The 26461-nt window shown below is 49.9% G+C and overlaps 1 pseudogene across 1 annotated transcript in view; it reads right to left on the bottom strand.

Annotated features, from left to right (window-relative positions):
* The window catches only part of LOC311199065 (olfactory receptor 14C36-like), a 33354-nt pseudogene extending 21479 nt beyond the window's left edge, over positions 1-11875 (bottom strand). Inside the window, exon 1 of the transcript in view lies at positions 10848-11875. The product of the transcript in view is annotated as an olfactory receptor 14C36-like (transcript). The remainder of the gene's footprint in view (positions 1-10847) is intronic.
* Positions 11876-26461: the final 14586 nt, after the last annotated feature.

Here is a 26461-nt window from a genome sequence, read left to right as displayed (position 1 = left end):
CCCAGAAAAGCCATTTTCTCTCCTGCTCTGCCAGTAGAAAATGCCAACCATTGGGACCGTTCCCCTCGTACTGGCTGAGCCCCTCAACAAATATGCTTGGAAAGCAAAAGATGCCCATGGGAAGGAACACAAATTCAATACAAGGTGGATTATTCCATCCTTCTAATAACAATCTACGACCAGTTCCTTAATACAAACTGAGTCTGGGTTTTTTCTCTTTTCTTTTCCAGATGGAATCTCTGACACCTGCTTGAAAGAATATATGAAGCTGTTAATTGTCTGTATAGTTTAGTTAATAACTGCTTTGTTAATATTTATAGGAGGTTTAGCAGACTATCACAAACATTGTTTTGGTCGACCTTTCTCACCGCCTTTGATATTTGGGGAAACTTTTGTGCCCCCCTCTTCAGCCTGGGGTGGCAAAATGGATTTATAACTTTAGGCCAGCAGGTGCCCATCGTTTTTATCCTGACAAATTGTTGGGGATGTGGGAGCCCTTCAGGATTTAAAGACTGGCCATGGGCATTGAAACAATATCCCCAAAATGGCTCCTGAGTGATCTAAGTGACATAACCATTGGTAATGATTCATTCCATTGGAATGAGGAAACAAACCCATGGAAAACACCAGTTCCAGAAAAGGGGGAATATTGTCTTAATTAGAATGACAACAATGGAGGTTTTGTGGGTCGTAGTGTGTGTGATTGGACCTTCAGGTCTGGAAATCTTCCCTGGGTGTCGACCCATTAATTGTTCAACTGTCCAGGTTCTGGCCAGGCCAGGGTTAACCTTCCCTGTCAGCCACCACAGGTGATCTGAGTTAGCCCAGGTGAGCTGAGTTAGCCCAGGCTGTTTTCCACAGCCCTTGACACCACTTCCCCATAAATGCAGCTGGTTGGGGAGGAGCTGGCTGGCTGCCTCCAGGACAGTCTGAGTGTGGCTGGGATGGTGGGTCTGTTGGTCAGTCCTTGCTGTCGGGCAGCTTTCTGTTATCCTTGAGTCAGTAAGGTACTCTGTGTTAGCACTGGGTGTGAGTGTAACTAAACATTATTGTTCCACATTCATGGTGATCTCTGGCAGTAAACTGTCCTTATTCCCACCCATGGGTGCCAGAGAGAGAGATTCCCCTGCAGCCCGTGGTGAAGACCATGGTGGGGCGGATGTCCCCTCACAGCCTGTGGATAAGGATGGGGAGCAGAGACCATCTATGGCCTGTGCAGAGACTGACCCACCCTGCAGCAGGTTTGCCAGGGGAGTTGTGACTCTGTGGGGGACCAGGCTGGGGGAGTCTGGGCCCAAACATCAGCACCCCATGGAAGGGAGTCGTGCCGAGAGGCCTGTGGTGTGGAGATGACTCCCCGGTAGAGAGGACTCACACTGCAGAAGTTTGTGGATATGACTCATGTGGGAGGGACCCCACAGTGCAGCAGGGGAAGGGTGTGTGTGTGGAACACCCCCCTGAGCTAAGATGGAAGAGAACTTGGGAGGAATGGACTGCAAACCCCCATTCCCCATTTCCTGTCCCTCCCTGTGCTGCCATGGGGGAAAGAAGGGAGCAAATTGATGATTAAAGTCAAGTGTGTGAACAAGGGAGGGGTGGGGGGAGAAGAAGAAGTGTGAAGATCTGGGCAAGGAAAGCAGCTTGAGAGGAACCTCCAGAACCCCACTCCCCATTCCCTGCCCCTCCCCACGCCATGTTGGGTGGGCGAAGAAGGGAGTGAAATCGTGATGGAGTGTAACTCTGCTAAGAAGCAAGGGGCAGGGGGAAGGTGCTTTAAGACCTGGCTGTGCTTCTCATTACCCAACTCTGGTTCACTCAGTGTGTAGTTGTAGTAGTAATAAATCACTTTTCTTCCTTTCTTTTATTCTGTCTTGAGTCTGTTTTGCTCAGGCTCTACCATAATCGACCTTTGAAGATGCTACATATCCAGCAATAGAGTCCCAGGTTCTTTGACACCTCTTGCTGTCATTTATTTTAATGCACCACAACTTTGAAGAGCCACCTGCAAGGAGATGTGTACTGCTAAGAAAATGGCACTTCACTTCAAACAGACCTTGACAAACTCTGGGAATTTGATGAACAGGAATATTGAGAATATTTTAAACCAGGAAAGATCTTCTCCTCCTGACCATATTTTGGCTGGACTGGAATGAATTCTCATGCTGGCAGCCACTAGAGTTCTGTGGTTTGGATTTGTAAGCAAAAAAAGTCTGAATAAACCTGTTTGTTGCTTGCTGAGCAGGGCTTGCACAGCATCAAGGGCTTTTGTCTAATTCTGCCTCAGAAATGAGTCAACTGGGAGTGCACAAGTACCTGGAAAGGGACAGAACAGCCCCAGCTGACCATAACTGACCAACAGGCTTATCCATACTGTGTGACTACAGGAGTGACCCCACCATTGTGTTTCACTTGTTGTCTGCAAAGGTGGCCTGGTTCTGACCAAGATAAAGTTAATTTTCTTTGTAGGGGCCGGTGGAGTGCTGAGGGAAGCCATCTTTGTGCTATGTAGAAATAAGAAAGGAAGTCCATGTGAAACCACAGCTTTGGAGGTCAGAGAGTGGACATGAAGATAAAGAAATGTCATTCTGACCTTCTGGTAGTGCTGTGGTGCAAGAAATCCCTTGGAGGAAGCCTGGCTGAGCTGGTGGCTTTGTGTTTGTGAGAACAGCTGTCAAGGAGGGAGAGACAGCAGTACAGGCAGGGACATGGTGGGGTGAGAATGAGGTGGGGAGTGCATTGGGTTCCTACAGCCTGCAGGGAAGCAGGCACAGGCATGGGGCAGGGTGGGATGGGCTGTGGTGAAGATGGCCAAGGGTGCTGGCCAGGTTGAAATGCCCTGATAGAAACAAGGTCAATGCCCCCTTGGTTATGGCTGATGTCGCTGACACAAAGGTTTCAGAGGAGACATATTGTCCTCACAGGCATGGAGCATCATTTCCTCTTTGCACCTACTGCAGGGGAGGCCACAGGTCTCATAGCCCTGTCCTTCCTTTGGCATCACACACCTAAGGAGGGTGACACAGGTGAGGGTCAGGATCTCTCTGCCCAGGAGCTGGGGTCAGCACTTGGCATTTCTGTTTCATCAGAACAAAGCCAGGGTGTCCTCAGCATCAGAGCTGCCTGCGCTTTGCCTGTGTTTGTCTGTAGTTGTCTATTCTAATGAGCCCATGGGGAGGTTTTGTCAGCAATGGCTCCCAGTGAGGCCTCTTAATGTTTCAAGGCACTTTGGGCTTTACACCTGACTTCAACTTCTGGAGACATTCCTTCACTCTCCTCTTGGTGTCTGAGGTCTGTGGACTCAGAAGAAAAGACACCATGGGGCTCATTAACATCCAGAAAGCCCTTACAAGCATGGCTCTTCAAGTCACTTTCATTAAAAAACTCAGGACTTATACAACTACTTGGATTTTAGTTGGGTCCTTAGTAATTCCTTAGATTTCAAAGGAATTTCCCCTGGAGGACCTTTTTTCAGCCTGTCCAAGTCACCCTGCAGAGCCTTCCTGCCTTCCAGCAGATCAACACTCACACACTTTCGTGCCATCTGCAAATTTACTGAGGGTCCAATTGATCCCCTCAGCCAGATCATTAATGAAGATACTAAAGAGAACTGGCCTCAGCACTGACCCCTGGGGAAACCACGTGTGACCTGCTGCCAACTGGATTTAACTCCCTTCACCACAACTGTTTCGGTCTGGCTGTACAGCCAGTTTCTAACCCAGCAAAGAGTATACGCATCTAATCCATGGGCAGCTAGTTTTTCCAGCAGGATGCTGTGGGAGGCAGTGATGAAGGTGTCACTGAAGTCCAGGCAGACCACATCCACAGTCTTCCCCTCATCCAAAGAGCGGGTCACCTTGTCACAGAAAAACATCAGTTTGGTCAAGCACAATCTGCCTTTCCTAAACCCAGTCTGACTGGGCCTGATCCCCTGGGTGCCCTGCATGTGTTGCATGATGGCACTCAAGATGATTTGTTCCATCACCTTCCCCAGCACCGAGGTCAGTCTGACAGGCATTTTGTTCCCTGGGAACCTCCTACTGGCCCTTCTTGCAGATGGGTGTCCCATGTGCAGCTTCCAGTCAGGCGGAACCACCCTGGTGAGCCAGGACAGCTGGTAAATAAGGGAAAGTGGCTTGGAGAGCACTTCTGCCAGCTCCCTCAGTACCCTCAGGTGTATCCCATCTGGAACCATTGACTTGTGCAGATCAAGGTGGCTGAGCAGATCACTTACCAATTCCCCTGGGATTATGGGAGCTTTGGTCCGATTCACATCTCCATTTTTCCACACAGGGGTCTGGGTATCAGGACACAACTGGTCATACTGCTAAAGACTGAGGCAAAAAAGGCACTAAGTTCCTCAGCCTTTTCTTCACCCTCTCTTACATTGGTCCCTCTGGGTCGAATAAACGTTGGAGATTCTCCCTGTCCCTCCTTTTGTTATTAATATATTTATATAATTATTATTAATTATCAAAAGCACGAAATATTAATATTACTCTTAATATTACTTAATATTTAAAGAACTATTATTTATACCAGTAACATTGTTATTAATATATTTATAGAATTATTAAGAAAAGGAGGGACAGGGAGAATCCAAAACCTCTATTGTTGGTCAAAAAAAAAAAAAATTTGCAAGGGCTGAAAATGTTTCCCATCCAGAAACTCTCCGAGGTATCCCACTAGCAGCCCCAGTAACCTTGGGGGTCAGGGCTTTCCTAACCACTGGAATGGTCTGAAGAGTCCCTGGTGTCATTGTGTGGCTCTACTAGTGTCCCCCTTTAAAAATTCTAAACATACAGCAATAGCTCCCAAATAAATCTATAAAGGATGAATGATGTTCCTGGGCTGAAACCTCCCCAGGTAGCCCACACGCAGCCCTGGTAGCCTTGGGGCAAAGAGCATTCGTAGCCAAGACAATGGTCCTATAATATCAGACATCATTTTCTGTCTCTACCCATGTCCACAGTCAAAAATGCCAAATGTCCAGCAATAGGTCCCAAACAAAAGGTTTGAGAGCCTGAAAGCTCCCTGGGTAGCCCAAAAGCAGCCCCAGTAACTTTGGGGCCTAGAGCTTTCGTAGCTGAGGGAATGGTCCTATGGGTCCCTGATGTAATTTTCAGGCTCTACCAGAGTCCAACTTTGAAAATTCTAAATGTCCAGTAATAGCTCCCAAACAAAATGTGCATGGGCTGAGAGATGTTTCTGGCATGAAACCTCCCCAGGTAGCCCACTAGCAGCCCCAGTAACCTTGGGGCTCAGGGCTTTCCTAGGAGAGGGAGCAGTTCTAAGATTGCCTGACTTCATTTTTGAGCTCTAGAAGAGCCCACCTTTGAAACTGAGAAACGTCCAGGAATAGCTCCCAAACCCATTGGTGTCAGGGCTGAGAAAGATTTGTGGCCTGAAGCCTCCCCAGGTAGTAGAGTAGCAGTACAGGAAACCTTGAGGCTCAGGGCATTCCTAGCCAAGGCAACGGTCCTTAGAGTGCCTGACGTCATTTTTCCATCTACCAGCAATCACCTTCGGAAGTGCTAAACCTCCAGCAACAGGTCTCTAACAAGAGGAGCGAGGGTTGAAAGATATTCTTGGCATGAACCCTCATCAGTGTTCAGACGTGAAGCACAAGGAACCTTGGTGCTCAGGTCGTTCCTTGCCAAGGGAACTCTCCTAATATTGCCTGATGCCTCCTCAGCCTCTACCAGCATCCATCTTTGAAATTTCTAAACTTCCAGCAACAGCTCCCAAACAAAAGAGCAAGAGTTTAAAGATATTATTGCCCTGACTGCTCCTCAGGGAGTGGACAAGCAGCCCCAGTAACCTTTAGGATCAGGGCATTCCTAACAAAGGGAGAGGTCCTAAGATTGCCTGATGTTGTTTTTGGGCTCTACCAGCATCCACAGTTGAAACTCCTAAATGCCCAGCAATAGTTCCTAAGGAAAAGGGGTGAGGGCTGAAAGATGTTCCTGGCTTGAAATCGCCGTGGTTAGCCCACTAGCAGCCCCAGAAATCTTGGGGCTCAGGTCTCTCCTTACCAAAACAATGTTCTAACAGTGCCTGACGTCATTTTCAGGCTCTCCCAGCTTCCAACTTTGAATCATAGAATCAAAGAATCATAGAATTGTAGGGGTTGGAAGGGACCTCAAGAGATCATCGGGTCCAACCCCCTAGTTAAAGCAGGTTCCCTAGGACATATCACTCAGATAGGCGTCCAGACGGGTCTTGAATATCTCCAGAGAAGGAGACTCCACCACCTGCCTGGGCAGCCTGTCCCAGGGCTCTGTCACCCTCACTGTGAAAAAGTTCTTCCGCATGTTGGTGTGGAACTTCCTGTGCTCCAACTTGCAGCCATTGCCCCTTGTCCTATCCCCACAGACACTGAAAAGGGGCTGGCTGATTCCCTCTGCATCCCCTGCTTAAAATAATTATAAACATTAATTAGGTCCCCCCTTAGTCTTCTCTTCTCAAGGCTGAAGAGTCCCAACTTACTTAGCCTATCCTCATAGGGAAGATACTCCAGGCCATTAATCATTTTGTAGCCCTTCTCTGGACTGTCTCCAGGAGGTCCCTGTCCTTTTTGAACCAAGGAGCCCAGAATTGGACACAATACTCCAGGTGGGGCCTGACCAGGGCAGAGTAGAGGGGGAGGATCACCTCCTTTGACCTGCTGGCTACACTCCTCCAGATGCACCCCAGGATCCCATTGGCTCTCTTAGCCACCAGGGCACACTGCTGGCTCATGGCCAACTTGTCATCCACTTGGACCCCCAGGTCCTTCTCCACGGAGCTCTTCTCCAGCAGGTACTGATACAAATGGTTGTTCCTTCCCAGGTGCAAGACTTTACACTTGCTTTGGTTGAACTTCATCTGTTTTCTCCCTGCCCAGCTCTCCAGCCTGTCTAGGTCTCTCTGGATGGCAGCACAGTGTTCCTGCATGTCAGCCACTCCTCCCAGCTTTGTATCATCGGGTACTTGCTGATGCTATTCCCTCATCAAGGTCGTCAATGAAGATATTAAACAAGACTGGACCCAACACCAAGCCCTGGGGAACACGGCTAGTCACAGGCCTCCTGTCAGATTCTGCTCCTCGAATCACAACCCTCTGCACTTGGTCTGACAGCCAATTCTCAACCCACCTCACTGTCCACTCATCTATCCCATGCTCTCTCAGATTTGCTATCAGGGTGTCATGGGAGACAGTATCAAAGGCCTTGCTGAAGTCAAGGTAGATGACATCCACTGCTCTCTCTCCATCTACCCAGCCGGTCATGAGATCATAGAAGGCTATGAGATTGGTCAAACACGATTTCCCCTTGGTGAATCCATGCTGACTACTCCTTGTGACCTTCTCCTCTTCCTATTGGTTGGAGATGGCATCCAGAACAAGCTGTTCCATCACCTTTCCGGGGACAGAGGTGAGGCTGACTGGCCCATAGTTACTAGGTTCCTCTTTCTTGCCCATTTTAAAGACTGGAGTGACATTGGCTATCCTCCAGTCTTCAGGCACTTCTCCTGTCCTCCAAGACCTGTTGAAGATGATAGAGAGCGGCTCAGCAATCACCTCCGCCAGCTCCCTCAGCACACGTGGATGAAACCCATCAGGGCCCATGGATTTGTGTGCATTAATCCCTTTGAGCCGCTCCTGGACCTCCCCTACCTCATCCAGAAGGAAGCTCTTCATTTCCCCAAACACTCCTACTTTCATCCAGGATCTGTGGGTCCTAAGGGGCCTTTGGAGTGAACACCAAGGCAAATAAGGCATTCAGTATCTCCACCTTCTCAGCATCCCCCATTACCAGGACACCCTCGTCATTCAGCAAGGGACCTACATTATCCCTGGTCATCCTCTTACTATTCACGTATCTAAAAAACCCTTTTTATTATCCTTTAAGTCCCTTGCCAGCTTCATTTCCAAGTGGCCTTTCGCCTTCCTAGTCACGTCCCTACAGGCCCTGACCACATTCCTGTATTCTCCCCAGGTGCTCAGACCCTGTTTCAACAGTTCATAATCCTTCTGCTTCCCTTTGAGTTTACTCATTAGCTCCCTGCTCATCCACACAGGTCTTCTGCCTCTCTTTCCTGATTTCTTACTCAAAGGGATGCACCTATCCTGTGCTTGGAAGAAGCTCTGTTTGGATGCTACCCAGTTCTCACAGGCTCCCTTCCCTTCTAACAGCGTAGCCCACAGGACAGCTCATACTAGACTTTGGAGGAGATCAAAGTTAGCTCTTCCAAAATTCAGGGTAGCTATCCTACTTTTTGGCTTGCTTCTTCCACCCAGGATCTCGAACTCTCACATTTTGTGGTTGCTTTGTCCTAAACTGCCCCTGACCTTCACCTCCCTAACGAACAAGGTCCAGCACCCACCCTCCCTTTGTAGGTTCCTGCACCATCTGTAGCAGGAAATTGTCTTCAACATACTGCAGAAATTGTCTGGACTGCATACGACTGGCCGTGTTGCTAATTCATAACATTGACTGCCGTATTTTTGGGCTCAACCACAGACCATTTTCAAGACCGCTAATTGTCCACAATAGCACCCCCCAAAAAATGTGCGAGTGCCAAAAGATGTTCCTGGCATCAAACCTCCTCAGGTATCCCACAAAACATCCCAAAACTAAACAGGTACGGAATACAAGAAGACCAGTCTCCCAGGGGTAGGCATCTGAGCATGTGAGGCTGAGGATCTAGGGGATTTCAGAGAAGAACTGGTCACCAGCATTGCCCTTGCAGAGGGGTAGGGAACATGTCTTGGTCGTGTGCAGCACAGCACTGAGAAACCCGCTGCAGCTCCTGTGTGTCTGCCAAGGGCAGGAGGAGGAAGTGGGGAATGAAGCTGCCCTTGGGCATTCTCTGCCTCTTTGCATGAATCCCTCTGCAAGGAGAACAAGGCAGTGAGAACATGGGGCACTCTTCTCTGAGCAAAACATTCTCATTGCAGACCCAAGGTCTGCCTCTCCCTGTTCTATAAGATATTGGAAAGGTCCTTTCTGGGAAGTCCATTTCCTGCCTTCTGAGGGTGCCTCTGGCTGTCTGGGGCTCTGATGTGGGCTCTCCAGGTGTCAGCTTGTCCTTGCAGAACATGGCACGAAACCATGACAAACACCCACACATCAAGTCAGGCTCCAACATGACGGGTGGAGAACCAGCCGCAAGGAGAATAATTTGGGCATTGCAGGGGATGCCATAGCAGTCAGAGGTGCTGAACAGGAATCTGGCCATGAGCACATTGGGCTGCACTGGGAGGAATCTGACCACGCAGACAAGGGCCCTTCTTGTGCATGCGGACTCAGATCAGGTGAGGCCATGTCTGGAGTAGTCAGTCCCAGTGCTGGTATCCCCGGTCTGGAGGAATGGGCAGAAACTGTCACATAGGCAGAGAAAGTCTGCCAAGATACAGTTAGGGGTCTTGTGTGGAGAGGCTGAGAGACCTGGGGTGAGCCTGGTGAAGGAGATGCTGAGGGAATCCATCTTTGTGCTACAGGGAAAGAACATAAGAAAGGAAGTCAAACTGAAACTGCAGCTTTGAAGATCAGAGTGTACGTGAGGATAAAGAAATGCCATTCTGAGGGCAGTGCTGTGGTGCAAAAACTCAGAGGAAGTGTGGATGAGCTGGTGGCTTTGTGTCTGTGGGAAAAGCAGATGTGGAGGGAGAGACAGCAGAACAGGCAGGGATATCGTGGGCTGAGAACAAGGTGGGGAAGGGTGTTGGGTGCCTGCAGACTTCAGGGAAACAGGCACAGGTGTGGAGCAGTGTGGGATGATCTGTGATGCAGATGGCCAAGGGTAACAGCCAGGCTGAAACTGCCTGATAGAAACGAGGTCTGTGCCCACTTGGCTATTGCTGATGTCCCTGCCACAGAGGCCTCAGAGGTAACACATTGTCCTCATGGCCACAGAGCACTGTTGTCCCATTGTACTCACCCCAGGGAAGGCCTCTATGTTTCATGCCCCAGTGTCCTTCCCTTGGAAACACACTCCCCACTTCCCAAGGAAAAGCCATGAGACACAAGTGAGGGTCAGGATCTCCCTGCCCAGGGGCTGGGGGTCAGCGCTTGGCATTCCTGCTTCATCAGACCAAGCCAGGGTGTCCTCAGCATCAGAGCTGCCTGTGCTTTGCCTGTGTTTGTCCTCATGGTCTCTAGTTGTCTGCTCTAAGGAGCCCATGGGGAGGCTTTGTCAGTAAGGTTCACGTTCTTTGGGCATTATTCCTGACAACTTGTGGAGAGGTTTCTTCACTCTCCACTTGGAATCTGAGGTCTGTGGACTCAGAAGAAAACACACTATGGGGCTTATTAACATCCAGAAAGCCCTTACCACTATAGCTCTTCATGCAATTTTCCCAAAAAAAAAAAAAAAAAATAATAAGCCATGCACAACTCCTTGGAGAGATTTTATTTGAGTGATGAAAATGTCAAAGGAGTTTGACAATGGAGGATTTTTTCATAGGAAAAATGTTTCTGTCATATCTCAGATGATGGAAGAAATTTCAGCAGCATGCTGCAATGGGGGCTGGTCCAGAGGTCTCCTAAAGAGATCTGGACAGTCAGGAAAAGCAGTCTCTTGAGGTCCAACCCTGTTTGGAGAGTCTTGCTATCCAAAGCCCAGAAGGTCGCTTCCCTGGTCTCCTGGGACTCCCAACACTTTTCCTGGCATCATCTGTGCTCTCAGGCAGGGACAGATTTCTCTGACAAAAAAACAGCAGTTAAACATGACACAGTTTAATAACCATGAAATCTCTCTCCTCAGCTGCCTGCTATGGCCAAGCAGCGTGTGAAGAGGGTCAGCTTTCAGGGGAGATTCTCTCCCAGAACAGATTTAATCAGATGCATAGAAAGGTCACTTATCACCAGGTGAGCTGATGGAGGTAAATAACCAAAGAGCAAACGCAGGTGGAAACCGTTGAGCAAAGTGAAGGCCATTGGTATGCAGACAAAGATAAGTATTTTGTTGCTTAGAAACATCCAGTCAACAGTTTCAATATGAAATCTTTGAGCTCCTGGTTCCTCATGCTGTAGATGAGGGGGTTCACTGCTGGTGGAATCACTGAGTAAAGAAATGGCAATACCAGGTTTAAAGACAGGGAGGAGATGGAGGGAGGCTTCAAGCTGGCAAACACAGCAGTGCTGACAAAAAGGGAGACAACGGCCAGGTGAGGGAGGCAGGTGGAAAAGGCTTTGTGCCGCCCCTGCTGCGAGGGGATCCTCAGCACAGCCCTGAAGATCTGCACATAAGACACCACAATGAACACAAAACACCCAAAAGTTAAACAGGCACTGACCACAAGGACTCCAGTTTCCCTGAGGTAGGCATCTGAGCAGGAGAGCTTGAGGATCCCGGGGATTTCACAGAAGAACTGGTCTATAGTATTGCCCTTGCACAGGGGAAGAGAAAATGTATTGGCTGTGTGCAGCACAGCATTGAGAAACCCACTGCCCCAGGCAGCTGCTGCCATGTGGACACAAGCTCTGCTGCCCAGGAGGGTCCCGTAGTGCAGGGGGAGGCAGATGGCAACATAACGGTCATAGGCCATGACAGTGAGGAGACAGTACTCTGATGAGAACAAAAAGAAAAAGAAAAAGATTTGAGCCAGACATCCTGTGTAGGAAATGGCCCTGGTGTCCCACAGGGAATTGGCCATGGATTTGGGAACAGTGGTGGAGATGCAGCCAAGGTCAGTAACAGAGAGATTGAGGAGGAAGAAGTACATGGGGGTGTGGAGGTGGTGGTCACAGGCTATGGTGATGATGATGAGGCCATTGCCCAGGAGAGCAGCCACGTAGATGCCCAGGAAGAGCCAGAAGTGCAGGAGCTGCAGCTCCCGTGTGTCTGCAAAGGGCAGGAGGAGGAACTGGCTGATGGAGCTGCTGTTGGACATCTGCTACCATCAACTGTGGAGACCTGTCCAAGGAGGAAAAGGCACAGTGAGAATTCAGGGAACTCTTCTCTGAGGAAAACCTCTTCCAGTTCTTAGGGAATCAGATCGATTCTCTGTATTCAGGAAGACTTTTGTCATGCCCATTATGGGAGGTCTGTTTTGTGCTGGCTTGATTGCACCACTGCTGGGAGGAGGGTCAGCTGTGGGCTCTTGAGAACTCAGCCTGTTGGAGCTTTGCTCTCCTGACTGCAACTGGGGAGTGTTTCTTCTGTCAGGACTCCCTGACATTGCTGCTGCTGTGCCAGTGAAACCTAATCCTGAGTGCAGAGTGGGGAGAGCTGCTCTGTCCATCAGCCCTGCTCTCAGCTGGCCTATGCTGGACGCTCTCTGATCACAACCTCGTGTTCCCCATAGAAGATACTGGACCCCACAGAGAGCTGAGGAATCCAATCTCCCAGGGCAGAACTCCAAAGCCCTCCTGTGGTCTCATCTTACCCAAGGAGGATCTCAGCTCCCTGCTCCCAGCCAGGGACACACAGGGCTCAGTGCAGCTGCCCACACACAGGAGATAAAGGGCATTACCATTGCCTCAATCCTGAGATGTCTCCTGCATGGGACTCCTCTCTGGGGCACAAGAGTCCCTAGGGCAGCGCTGCCATTGTGAGAGGCAGCCTGCAGCCCAGCAGGAGCCCCCAGGAAGTCCTCAGTCCTACAGATGGGGGTACTGAAGTCAGGGTCAACTCAGTGCCTGTCCCAGTAATGGACATGATCAGAGCCCCAGGTAATGGTGGCACAAAGACAGGAAGGACAGGAGATGAAACACCAAAAAATGGTTCAGCTTAGGCGGGAAGGTAGGGACAGACAGACAGGAACTCACGGGTTTCTCCTCACTAGAGGGTTGTGCTGCCAAGGTGAAGACTCAGCCTGAAACCCTTGAACTCTGAATGCAGAATCTTAGCTGGTTGACAGAAACCAGGTGGTCACCGTGGGAGAAAGTCAGCACTCTGGGGGATGTCAAGGAGGTACCAAATCCCCACTGCCAGGGCATTTCTGGGAGCTGCTTCTCTTCAACCATGTGACCTCCTACTCTGTGCAGACCCCTCCTGGCATCAGGGCACTGCCCCAGGGAACCTCTGTGTGCACAGGGCTCAGGCAAAGCTCTGACGTCTTAATGAGAATTGAATTATCATTGCATATTACTGAGGGGAGAAATAAGTTCTAATATACCACAGTCAGCCCAGCCCACAAGAGAGGAAAAGTCAAAGCTAAGACTCAGCCTGGCAGGAAAATGCTTCCTTGATATTGTTCTTCAAAGATCCTTCGCAATTTCTCATAGATCAGATGGAACTGGGAGTAAACCTGACCCATGCAGCCCTTTCTTGCAGGAGAAGGACCTTACGCAGCCCTTCCCTGGGTCTCTCCTACAACCCACAACTGCTGTCACTATCTCTGTCTAAAGCCCAACAAGCAGGCTGAGTGCTGACCCTGGCAGCAGCAAAGCCCCTGCCCCAACACACAGCCACGAGGTGTAGGGACCCTGCTCACAAGGACAGCCCTGGGCACCCATGGGTGCACACACTGCTTCACACCTCTGCAGCCATGACCAGGAGAAGACAGCTGTCCTGCCCTGTCCCTCTGATGGGGCAGAAGGGCATCCCTTCCAAGCAGCACTTTCTGGTCCCATAGAGAACCTGTCCTTCTGACAGACCCCACACACTGCCCCATGTCCCAGCTTTAAGGAGATGCCTCCAGGAACAGAACCTGCATTGTCCTGCACCCACAGACATACCAGGCAGAGTGCTGTGGAGATTTCTCCTCCAGTGAGCTCTCAGCATCCATCAGCTCTCTCAGCTCACAGGTCTTCCCTCGGTGCCTACAGGCAGTGTCCCCAGCCCTGTGTGCTTGGCAGAGGAGCTGCTCCTGGGCAGAGCTGTCTCTCTGCAGTGCTCTTGGGTTTTCATGAGCTCCCACTGTCCCAGGGGCCCAGCCCAGCTCACAGCAGAGGAGCAGGTGAAGGCGTCACATACTCCATCCCCTCTGGGCTCCTTCAAAGCGTCTCTGGAGCTCCAAGGAACCAACTTGGAAAGACACTGAAGTCCTCACTAAAGTTACCTCCGTCATCTGTGGAGAAATCTTTCTGTCATTTCTCCTGATCAGAGCTGGGCAGGAGAATCACCTTTCCTTGTCTCTGCATGAAACAGAAGACACAGTCAGGGACAGTGAGGGGACTCTTTTCCCCTGTGGAAGGAAGGGAGTCAGGTGACTCTCTCCAGAGCCCTCATCCTTGCTCTCAGCCATGGGGCTGGAAGGACCTTGTAGTGTCATTACCTAGTGTTTCCACCAGCAGTGAACCCCCTCATCTACAGCATGAGGAACCAGGAGCTCAAGGATGCCCTGTGGAAACTGATGACTGGATGTTTTTAGCAGTAATAAACTGCTCATAATAATAATAATAAACACCAAAACTGTAACTCATGTTACGACCACTCCCTGTTTTTTTAGATTATTCAGATCGGGTTTTTGGCTTTTACCTTCCAGTTTTTCTAAGCTGCAATAACATGCTCCACGTTCATCCTTTGCTAATACAGTATCTCCAGTTCCAGTCTCACCCACACACTGCGTAATGATGATCTGTGCTCTCTTTGCATTAGGTCTGCAAGCCAAGGCCATTTTTTTCCTTCTTTTTACCTTTTCCCTTACATTTTTAAACATGTTTACAAGCTCTTTTTCAATAGCTGAATCTCTTGACTAGTCTGAAATGGCAATGCTTTCCCACCATGTCAGAATGGGAATTTTCAGCATCGGTATCAAAGGCAGACAAAGAAATGCTCTTCATCCCCTGTACCTGCATTACCAGAAAACCACAAACCCTGTGGTTTGGGATAAGGACAGTTTACTGGGACAGCAGAGAGACAGAGACAGAAACACCAACAATAGGACTTTGTAGCAGAATATACACAACTGGTAATGCACAATGCAGTTTCCCACTGAACTGCACAGCTCAGGCCGTACAGCTCAGAGCTGTCCTGAGGCTGGACACTCCACTAAGCTGCGCATCCTGGATCTGTATGATCCTCCCCAAACAACCCTCTATCTTCACATGAGCTCAGTGTAATTGAATGGAATATGCTCTTTGGCCAGTTTGGGTCACCTGTCTTGGCTGTGTCCCCTCCCAGCTCCTGGGTGCCCCCCGCCTTATAATGAACAAGGCTGTATGAACAATGGAAAAGTCCCTGACTGCTTGTACACAACTAAATCATCCTTGTGTTATCAGCACTGTTCTCATCCAAACTCCCAAATCCACATGCTGCTAGAAAGAAAATTAACCCTATCCTGGCCAAAACCAGGCCACCATTCTAGTTCAATATACAAGGGCTCAACCACTCCAGAAGGATTCTGGAGGATAGCAATGATATCAATAGAATCATCACAGACTATTGGGTATGATGGGATCATTTGGTCCACCTTTATTCAGCTAATGCTCAGTCTCAATAAAATCACCACATAGACCAGTGTCCCCACACCCCATCCCACTGAATGTTATAAACATCTGATGTTGGGGAATCCATCACTTCCCATGAGAGATTATGCCAAAGGCTGATTGTTCTCAGGATAAAAGGTTTTCCCTGTGTCCTCCTCTCCAGGGGGAACTTGCACCCATTATTCTTCAGCTATTTCATGTGATTCCTTCTAAAAACAGGAGTCTCTCCCTTCTTTGTAGACAGCTTTTCAGTACTGGGATCTGTTGGTGAGGTCTCCCCTAAGCCTTTTTGTTCTGCAGGCTGAAATAAACCAGCTCCCTCAGCCTTTCCTCAGATGGCAGGCTGCCCAGGCCTTGGGTCATCTTTGTAGCCCTTCTCTGGACCCTTCTCCAGCCTGGACATAACTTATTTATTTTAGAGCAGCGACCAAAACTGCACCCAGTATTCCAAGTATGGGCTGACAAGTGCTGAGTAGAGTGGGACAGTGACTTCTTTATGTCTGCTGGTGATCCCCATGCTGATGCCCCTTGGAGTTGTTTGCTGCAGCAGCACTCTGTTTATTCCTAGTGAGCTGCTTGTTCACAGGAACCCCCAGGTCCCTTTCCACAGAGCTCTTCTCCAGCCAGGTGGATCCCAGTCAGTGCTGCGCTCCTGGATTATGCTTTCCCAGCTCCTAGTCCCCACACTTGACCTTTCCCACTCTTCCAGCCTGTCCATATCTTCCTGCCAGATAACAATCCCTTCCCAAGTTCCTACATTCCACACTGAGTTCTGTATAACCCACAAACTTCATCAGGGTTAACTTCATTTGGGTCAAAGTTCAGGAATCTTCTTCCAGCTCCCCAGTGCACCACAGCAGGCCAGGACTGTGATTGCCTCATGAATTTTTTGTATATTTGGAGTTGTTCTTGACACTACTACTTGCAGGGAGAAGTTTATGAGATTTGACAAGGGCAAGTGTAGGGTCTTGCAGCAGGGGAAGAAGATCCCCAAGAATATCCATTAGTATAGGTAGGGGACTGGCCTGTTAGAGAGATCCATAGGTGAGAGGGACCTGGGGGTCCTGGTGGACAGCAGGATGACCATGAGCCATCAATGTGCCCTCCTGGCTAAGAAGGCCAGTGGCATCCTGGGGTGTATGAGAATGGATGTGGTTAGTAGGTCAAGAGATGTCCTTCTCCCTCTCTCCTCTGCCTTGGTGAGACTGCACCTGGTATGTTGGGTCCAGCTCTCAGCCCCTCAGTTCAATAAGGACAGAGAACCCCTTGAAAGAGCCCAGCTCAACGACCCCAAAAGTAGAAAACCTTCCTTATGAGGCAAGGCTGAGGGAGCTGGGCCTCTTTAGCTTGGAGAAGAGGAAACTGAGGGCTGACCTCGTTCAGGTTTATATATATATAAAGGGTGAGTGTCAGTAGGAGGAATCCAGGCTCTTCTCAGTGATGGTCAGCGATAGGACAAAGGACAAGAGGTGCAAGCTGGAGCAGAGGAAGTTGCATGTGAATGTAAGGAGAAACTATTTCACTGTAATGGTGACAGAGCCCTGGGACAGGCTGCCCAGAGAGGTTGGGGAGTCTCCTCCTCGGGAGACATTCAAACCTGTCTGGATGTGTTCCTGTGTGATTTAGTCTGGGTGATCCCGCTCTGGCAGGGGTTTGGACTAGATGATCTTTCAAGGTCCGTTCCAACTCTGGATATTCAGTGATTCTGTGATTCTGTGACAGTACTTCCTTCATCTGTTGCAAAGTCTTCATTACCTTCAGAAGTGCTATTCCCATTTCCTTGCTTTATTGGGGGGTGGGGCCGGTGTTGGGCTTTTTACAGTGTAGGACAAAAGCATTTTCTCCTCATCCCCTTTCCTCTGTGTGTGGCTGCTATTCCAAACACACCTGCTTTATGTCTATCCATGCCAGTCCCTTCCCTGTCTGCAGATACCCAGGCTCAGGAGCAACAGCTCATTTCCAGGAGCAAAACAAGTCGGTGTAAGAAGGATGAGGCAAAGCAAGACAGCCAATACGATTCTGAACAGGGCTGATCTCAGCCCTGACATTAAAGAGACCCTTCTCTCCCACTCACTTGCATACCCTCAGCACCATATTACCTCCCTCACTACAGTGGGATTTGGGGCGGGATAATATGGTGTTTAGGGGTATAAAAGCTTTTGGGGGGAGTTAAAAAGAGACTGGGGACAGAGTGGGATCACTTAATTATTCTGGGGGGCTTGTAGGGGTTTTAGGGGTTGTTGTGGGTGGATATGTTGGGATTTGGGGGGTAAAAGGAGAGGGTTTGGGGGAGTAATATGGGGTATAGATGGTGCTGAGGAGTTAAGGTTTGGTTGAGGGGTCTTAAGTAGTTGTAGGGAAACCCTTTGTTTCTGGGGGGGCATGGGGGCATACAGGAATGATAGGGTGAGATATCGAGGGATTTGAGGGGTAAAGAGTAGGTTGTGGGGTTTATGAGGGTTGTTGGGGGCCACCAGGGAGTGCTGGGGTGCATAAAGGAGGGCTAGAGAGGGAGGGGTGGCACCTCCAGCATGGCACATAGCATTCCAGCATATGTGCTGCAATGGCATGGAGGTGGCGTAGGATGTGCTGGGGGGGTATGGTGAGATTTGTTAGGGGAAGGGGGGTTTGAAAAGGATACAGGGGAGTGGGGGGCCACCAAGGGTTCTGGGTGGGGTTAAGGGTAGGCTGACATGAGGGTCAAGGCATGGAGGGGTACCCGTGATTGATGAAGGAGGGGGGTGTATGGGAGCACTTGCATGAGATATGCAGGGATGTGGAAATGAAAAAGGGAGGGTTTAGGGAGGGTAATATGGTGCTGGGAGGTATAAAAGATGGGCTAGGTGAGTTAACGTGGGGATGAGGAGGGGAGGAACCACTTGGTGCTGAGATGGCATGTGGGGTTTGTAGGGGGGTGCTGGGGGGATTTGGGGACTTTTTGGGGGTGAAAAATGGGGAGGTTGGGGGACAATGGGGTGCTGGGGGACTACCAGGAGTTTGGGGGGAGGTGTGCTGAGGGAGCTGGACTTGCATTTAAGGGGTGACTGGGGAACTCATGGGTGCTGGGAGGGGGTGTGGGGATGTTTTAGTGGGTACTGGGACTGGATATGGGGGCATTTGGGGAGGGAAAGGGGAGGTTTAGGCCAGTAATATGGTGCTGCACTTTCCGGCTACACCAGCGACCACCTTTCAACCTGTTAAATGTCCAGCAGTACATCCCAAGCAAAAGGTGTGAGGGATGAAGGATGTTCTTGCCCTGAAGCCTTCCCAGGGAGGGGACAGGAAGCTGCAGATTCCTGTTGGGAAAAGGACAGTTTACTGGGACAGCAGCGAGAGAGAAACATCAATAGGACTTTGTAACAAAATGTACAAATCTGGTGATACACAGTGTGGTTTCTCACCCAACTGGAAAGCTCAGAACATACAGCTCAGTGCCAGCCCAAAAATGGACTGTCCCCAAAACTGTACATCCTGGAGCTGCGTTCTCCTTCCCCCACCAATTTCCCATTTATGCTGAGCATGACACAACTGAATGGAATCCCCTCTTTGGCCAGTTTGTGTCACCTGTCCTGCTGTGTCCACTCCCTTGTCATTAGCAAGGAAATAGGAACAGCTGAAAATTCCTTGATTGCCTGGCAATAACCAGAAACATCAGAGTGCTATAAGCACGGCTCTCATCCCAACTCCCAAACACTGCATTCCACTGGCTGCTAGAGAGAAAGTTAACTCTATCCTGGCCAAAACCAGGACATAACAGAGCACTTCATAAGACTTCTGAAAGATGTAAAGTTTTCTAACTCTCTGAAGGTTAAAGCAGAAATCAGGCAGCTGAGCGGCATCTGAATGACAACAGAGCAAACAGAGGTAGAAACCTGTGAGGAATTGAGGTTCATACATCCAGCCAGTCTTCTGAAAAGATGTCCTTAGGCATGGACATCTTAGGAGAGGTGGAAACACCTGAATGATGAGGGAGATGAAAGAGACAGACTGGCAGTAATGCAGGTAAAGGGCAAGGTGAGTATTTATTCTGCTACCATCAGTACCAATCCTAGAAAATCCAAAGTAGTCAAGTGATTCAAGTAGTCAAGTGATTCAGCTTAAGTAAACCGTTTTCAAATATAAGTACAAAATAAATGAATAAATGTGCCCCTTGCAGGCAGACATGATGGAAAGCAAGCACAGCTCATCGTTAGGCAGTATCTGGGTCACACAAGACCAGATGTTATTTAATCCGGAATGGGGTGGATGTTGATCATGTTATTATAGTTTAGACAAAACAGAATAAAAGAGAAACCAACAACAAAGCCCACACTAGATCAGTTTTGTCCTAACATGATTTACATTGCCAATGATATTCAGAAGAATATGAGCACTTTATTCTTGCTTAGAAACATCCAGTCATTAGTTTCCACATGGCATCCTTGAGCTCCTTGTTCCTCATGCTGTAGATGAGGGGGTTCACTGCTGGTGGCAACACCGAGTAAAGAAATGCGAATACCAGATCCAAAACCAGGGAAGAGAAGGAGGGGGGCTTCAAGTGGGCAAACATAGCAGTACTGACAAAGACAGAAACAACAGCCAAGTGAGGGAGGCAGGTGGAAAAGGCTTTGTGCTGTCCATGCTGTGAGGGGATCCTCAGCACAGCCCTGAAGATCTGCACATAGGACACCACAATGAACACAAAACACCCAAAACCAAGACAGACACTGACGACAAGGACACCAATTTCCCTCAGGTAGGCATCTGAGCAGGAGAGCTTGAGGATCCCGGGGATTTCACAGAAGAACTGGTCAACAGCATTGCCATGGCAGAGGGGCAGTGAAAATGTACTGGCTGTGTGCAGCACAGCACTGAGAAACCCACCACCCCAGGCAGCTGCTACCATGTGGACACAAGCTCTGCTGCCCAGGAGGGTCCCGTAGTGCAGGGGGTGGCAGATGGCAACGTAGCGGTCATAGGACATGACAATGAGAAGATAGTACTCTGTGATGATCAAAAATACAAAGAAAAAAAGTTGACCCACACATCCTTTGTAGGAAATGGCCCTGGTATCCCTCAAGGAATTGGCCATGGACTTGGGAATAGTGGTGGAGATGTAGCCAATGTCAGTAACAGAGAGGTTGAGGAGGAAGAAGTACATGGGGGTGTGGAGGTGGTGGTCATAGGCTATGGTGATGATGATGAGGCCATTGCCCAGGAGAGCAGCCACGTAGATGCCCAGGAAGAGGCAGAAGTGCAGGAGCTGCAGCTCCCGTGTGTCTGCAAAGGGCAGGAGGAGGAACTGGCTGATGGAGCTGCTGTTGGACACCTGCTGCTGACAAATGTGGAGACCTGTCCAAGGAGGAAAATGCACAGTGAGAAGTTAGGGAAGTCTAATTTGAGGAAAACCTCTTCCAATTCACATTGACTCTCTGGATTCAGGAAGACTTTTGTCAGGTCCCTTTTGGGAAGTCTGCTTTGTGCTGGCTTGAGCATGCCACTGCTGGGAGGAGGCTCAGCTGTGGCTCTCGAGAACTCAGTCCTGCCTGGCAGCAGTCAGTAAATAGAAGGAGTATGTGATCTCAGACTAAATCCCCTGTGGATAGGAATGAGCTTTTCAGCACTGTCACTCCAGTTTCACCCAGGGGCGGAGCAGAGCTTTAGAGCTTTGGTTTTCTCCTCACTGCAACTGGGGAGTGTTTCTTCTGTCAGGACTCCCTGACATTGCTGCTGCAGTGCCAGTGAAACCTTCCCCTGAGTGCAGAGTGGGGAGAGCTGCTCTGTCCATCAGCCCTGCTCTCAGCTGCCCTGTGCTGGACGCTCTCTGATCACACCCTCGTGTTCCCCATAGAAGAAATTGGACCCCACAGAGAGCTGAGGAATCCAGTCTCACAGGGCAGAACTCCAAAGCCCTCCTGTGGTCTCATCTTACCCAAGGAGGATCTCAGCTCCCTGCTCCCAGCCAGGGACACACAGGGCTCAGTGCAGCTGCCCACACACAGGAGATAAAGGGCATTACCATTGCCTCAATCCTGAGATGTCTCCTGCATGGGACTCCTCCCTGGGGCACAAGAGTCCCTAGGAGAGCGGTGCCATTGTCAGAGGCAGCTGCAGCCCAGCAGGAACCCTCCTGGTAATGGTGGGACAAAAGCAACAAGGACGGGAGGAGAAACAGCAACAAATGTTCCAGCCAACGCTGGAAGGACAGGGACAGACAGACAGGCACTCAGGGGTTTCTCCTCACAGGGTGTTTGTCTGCTAAGGAGAAGACTCAGTCTAAAATCCTGGAACTCCAGGCTCTGATTCTGAGCTGGGTGGCACAAACCAGGGGGTCACTGTATGAAAGGGTCTGCACTGAGGGGGATGTCGGGGAGGTACCAAATCCCCACTAACAGGACATTACTGGGAGAAGCTCCTTCTAAACTCCCTGACCATGTCTCTGCTGCCTGGAGATGTCCCTGCAGCTGCTGCTCTTTGCTTACGTCACCTCCACCTCTGTGCTAACAACCTCATCCAACCTATCCTGCACTGAGGTCTTCTCTGCAGACCTCTTTGGGAGAAATAAATTCTTATTTACCACAGCCAGAAAGTCCACAAGACAGGAATTGTCATAGTAAAGACTCTGACAGGAAGGCAAATGCTTCCTTCATGTCATTCTTCATAGTCCCTTCAGAACTTCTGAAGAGATCAGCTGGAGCTGGGAGCAAAGCTGACCCATGCAGCACTGTCTTACAGCAGAAGGACCCTACACTGCACAATTTACACCCACAGCTTCTTTCTGCAGCGATGCTTATGGAAGCCCACCAGGTAGGCTGAGTGCTGACCCTGGTAGCAGCAGAGTAACTGCCCCAGCACACAGTCCCTGGGCCGCAGGGACCCTGCTCATGATGTCAGCCCTGGGCATCCCTTGGTGCACACGCTGCTTCACAAATCTGCAGCTATGCCCAGGAGAAGACAATTGTCCTGCCCTGTCCCTCTGATGGGGCAGAAGGGCATCCCTTCCAGGCAGCACTTTCTGGTCATAGAGAGAACCTGTTCTCCTGACAGACCCCCCATGTCCCAGCTTTAGGACATCCTTCCAGGAATAGGACCTGCATTGCCCTGCACCCACAGACATACCAGGGAGAGGCTGTGGAGATTTCTCCTCCAGTGAGCTCTCAGCATCCATCAGCTCTCTCAGCCTCACAGGTCTCCCCTCGGTGCCTACAGGCAGTGTCCCCAGCCCTGTGTGCTTGGCAGAGGATCTGCTCCTGGGCAGAGCTGCCTCTGCAGCGCTGTAATGTTTCATGAGCTCCCACAGTCCCAGGAGCCCAGCCCAGCTCACAGCAGAGGAGCAGGTGAAGGTGTTACATATTCCATCCCCTTGGGCTCCTTCAAGGTGTCTCTGGAGCTCCAAGGAACCAACTTTGAAAGACACTGAATTCCTCACTAAAGTTACCTCCCTCATCTGGAGAGAATCATAGAATCATAGAATTGTAGGGGTTGGAAGGGACCTCAAGAGATCATCGGGTCCAACCCCCCTGCCAAAGCAGCTCCCTAGGACATATCACTCAGATAGGCGTCCAGACGGGTCTTGAATATCTCCTTCTGTCATTTCTCCTGATCAGAGCTGGGCAGGAGAATCTCCTTTCCTTGTCTCTGCATGAGACAGGAGACACAGACAGGGACAATGAGGGGTCTCTTTTCCCCTGTGGAAGGAAGGAGTCAGGTGACTCTCTCCAAAACCCTCATCCTTGCTTTGCAGCCCTGGGGCTGGAAGGGGACACAGCTCTGCCCTATGGCTTCCTCAAACCCCACCTCAGTTCCAGTGGGCACAAAAGAGGCACCTGCTGCCTGGGAGCTGATTGTCCCAGCTCACATGGGCATTACTTGGGGTGAAGGCTGGGAGGGAGGTGTTTAGACTGAGGTGCTAGATGTGTTCCAAGAGGCATGCAGGGAGACCCAATGTCCAATGGAGCACTGCTGAAAGAGGGCAGTGCCTGGGAGCAGCATTTTTGAGCCTGCTGGGGAATTCCTTTGGCCACATGATTTGACAGCAGATGATCATGGTTAGGACTATGAAACACTCTCTCCTCAGCATGTTCTTGGCCTGTTATAGAGGGAGATCCGGTTGGTCAAACAGGACGTGCCCTTATGAACCCAAGCTGACTGGGCCTGATCACTTGGGGGTTCTTCATGAACTGGATAATGCTGCTCAGGATGATCTGCTCCATCAGCTTCTCTAGGACTGAAGTCAAACTATCAGGCCTGTAAATACCCTGATCATCCTTCTGTCCCTTCTTATATAGGGGGTTAAATTGACTGATCCAGTCAGCCAGGACTGATGGAAAGTGGCTTGGTGAACCCCCCTTGCATCTCTTTCAGCACCCTTGGCTGCATCCCATTCAGCCCCACAGATCTGTGCACACCTCTTTGGTGAACCAGTACCATCTCCTCCTGGATTGAGGGGGTCTCATTCTCCTCCCTGTCCCTGTCTCCGAGCTCAGGGAATTGGATTCTCTCTGTACAACTGCTCCTATTACTGAAGACAGTGGCAAAGATTTCATTAAGCACCTCAGCCTTGTTGTTCTTGCCTGAGTGTTATACACCCCACGCTGCCCCGGGAAGAGCCTGAGCAATGCCTGAGGGGCAGGACCTGTCTTCCCTGGGGCTGGGGGTAAGGGCTTGGCCTTTCTGCTTCATCAAACCAACTCAGGGCTTTCTCAGCATTTCAGCTGCTTGTACATTGCCTTTGCCTACCAGACAACATGGCCTCCAATTACCTGCTCTAACGAGTCCCTTAGAGGGAGGCTCAGCCAGCAATGGCTCTCAGCGGGACTCATTAATACTTCAGGGTACTTTGGCTTCTGCTTTTGACATGGAATTTCTTGTGTCATTTCCTCTCAGTACCTGAGCTTCAAGGACTCAGCACCAAATGCACCCCAGAGCTAATTAAAAATAAAAAAAGCAAGCCCTAATGAGCGGTGTCTCTTCATGTAATTATATTCAAGTTTTCAAGAGATATACAGATCATTGAAGCTGTTTCAAAGGGAGCTCAGAGTAAAATTGATTTCTTTTTAAGGGTGTAGGTTATTATTTTCACTGTAGAGGAGAGGTGACAACCTCTGACTGAGATTGATCCAGGGTGCCTCCTAAGGACCTCTGGACTGGTCTGAAAAAGGGTCCCTTGAGGCAGTGGGGACAACCTTGCTGCACATCTCCACAAGCCCACCATGACTCTCACCAGCCAACTGGGACTTGCATCCCTTGTCCTTACATTAGGTCTCTGCTGCACTCCACAGTGGGGCATTACAGCCCCTCTGTACCAGCTCCCCTGCTTTCCTTAGAGAACTGGCTGCAAACAGCCAGCACAGAGGGAGTTATTTTCCCTTCAACAGAAGAAACTTGACAAGATTCATCATTACATTCAACACTCCTCACTCTATGCCAAGTGCAATCTGCCACCAGTGAGGTTCACCTGCCACAAAGCTTAACCCTGTGAGAAATGTTCTAGTGAGGAAGGAGGCTTTGAAATCACCACAACTCAAGAGCTGGCTAAAGACAGAATGAGTCAGACAACTGCCAGAAAGGCAAGGGTTTAACTCCCTGAAACTCAGAGAAGCAGCTGGATGGTTGAGAGGTGTCTGAATGGTCCTAGGGGAAGTAGAAGGGAAATTTTGAGAGCAACCAGAAGCACTGGTGTGCAGATCCACTGTTGGAACAATAATTTCAGACATGGACAATTGACTTTGGAAAGGTAGAAATACGTGACAGACAGGGGAGATTAAATGCACAGCTGTCCTGCTTCTGGACAGGCAAGAGTTCACCTCCCCAATTAGCCAGCAGTGGTGACTTGAGTTAGTACAGTTGAGCTGAGTGTGCCCAGGCTGTTTTCCTCACCACCTCACATCACTCCCCCATAAAAGGGGCTGGTTGGGGAGCGGCACTCCTGGGTTCCTTAAGGGCAGTCTGAGTGTGGCTGTGGCGTTTGGTTGGTCCTTGCATTGTGCAGTACCTTGTGATCCTTTGGTCAATAAAGTACTCTCTGTTATCACTGGATGTGAGTGTAGTTTGCAATGTGCTGTTATCATTTTTTCACAGTGATTTTGTCAGTAAACTGTCTTCCTCCAAACCCAAAGAGGGTCTGTCTGTTTCTCCTCGAGGAGTGAGCATTATAACCTGATCCTTGTACATGAGGGAGCTGGGAGAAATGAGAAAAGGTTTCAGCTGCCTTCCAGGGGAGCACATCATCACCTGGCTTCTCCGATGCTGAGACAATGGGGCAGGCAGCCTGGAATTAGAAGGCAGGGAGACCAAGCAGCTGGGATCCCTGTCCAGAAAATGAGTCATTGACAAGGCGATTGGAAAGAAGTCTCAAGCCCTCAGGATCTGGAGGCAACTTCTGTCAAGTCTGGGGGAAAGGTACCTGTTCAGTGAGTATGTCATGTGTTGGCCAGGCAAGTGCATGACCATGGATCAGAGTATGCAGTGTTTGAGGGGATTAACCATGTGAGAGATGAATTACTATGATCCTGATGATCTGCAGCTACCCACCAATCCTGATGAAGTCCCATGCATGATGACATCATCAGTGAGCAGGGTTAAATCTCAACACTCACCCGTCAAGGGAATTCAGACATGACTGGTGGAGCAGCAGTGTCAAGGAGGAGGCTTTGGGCATTCTGAGGGATGCCACAGCAGCCAGGGCTGCTACACAGGAATGTTGCCATGAGCACATTGGGCAGCACTGGAAGCAGTACAGCCACCCAGGCAAAGGCACTTACTGTCAGTTTGACTCAGCACTGGTGTGGCAACCATCAGAGTCCAGGAGATGGGGGGTCCCCAGTCAGGACGAGTGTGGAGGAACTGTCACGAGGTTGAGAAAAATTCTGCCAAGATAGGGTTAGGGGTCTTGTGTGGAGAGGCTATGAGACCCAGGCTTCTTTAGCCTGGGGAAGGCGAGTCTGTGAAGAGTATAGGGGTAGCTCAGAGAGCTTGAAATTTCCTTTTCAAATGAATGGCAATTAAAAATAGAGGTGCAGATGGGTTATGAGCCTAAAGAAATGCCATTCTGAGGGTAGTGCTGTGGTGTTTGGAGTTACTTGGTGGAAGTGTGTATGAGCTGGTTGCTTGGTTTATCTGGGAAC

The sequence above is a fragment of the Gallinula chloropus genome (genome assembly GCF_964237585.1).
Source record: "Gallinula chloropus genome assembly, chromosome: 19".
In the NCBI taxonomy this organism is placed as follows: domain Eukaryota; kingdom Metazoa; phylum Chordata; class Aves; order Gruiformes; family Rallidae; genus Gallinula; species Gallinula chloropus.
Note: the sequence above shows the minus strand (reverse complement) of the source record. Positions and strands in the feature narration are given on the sequence as shown.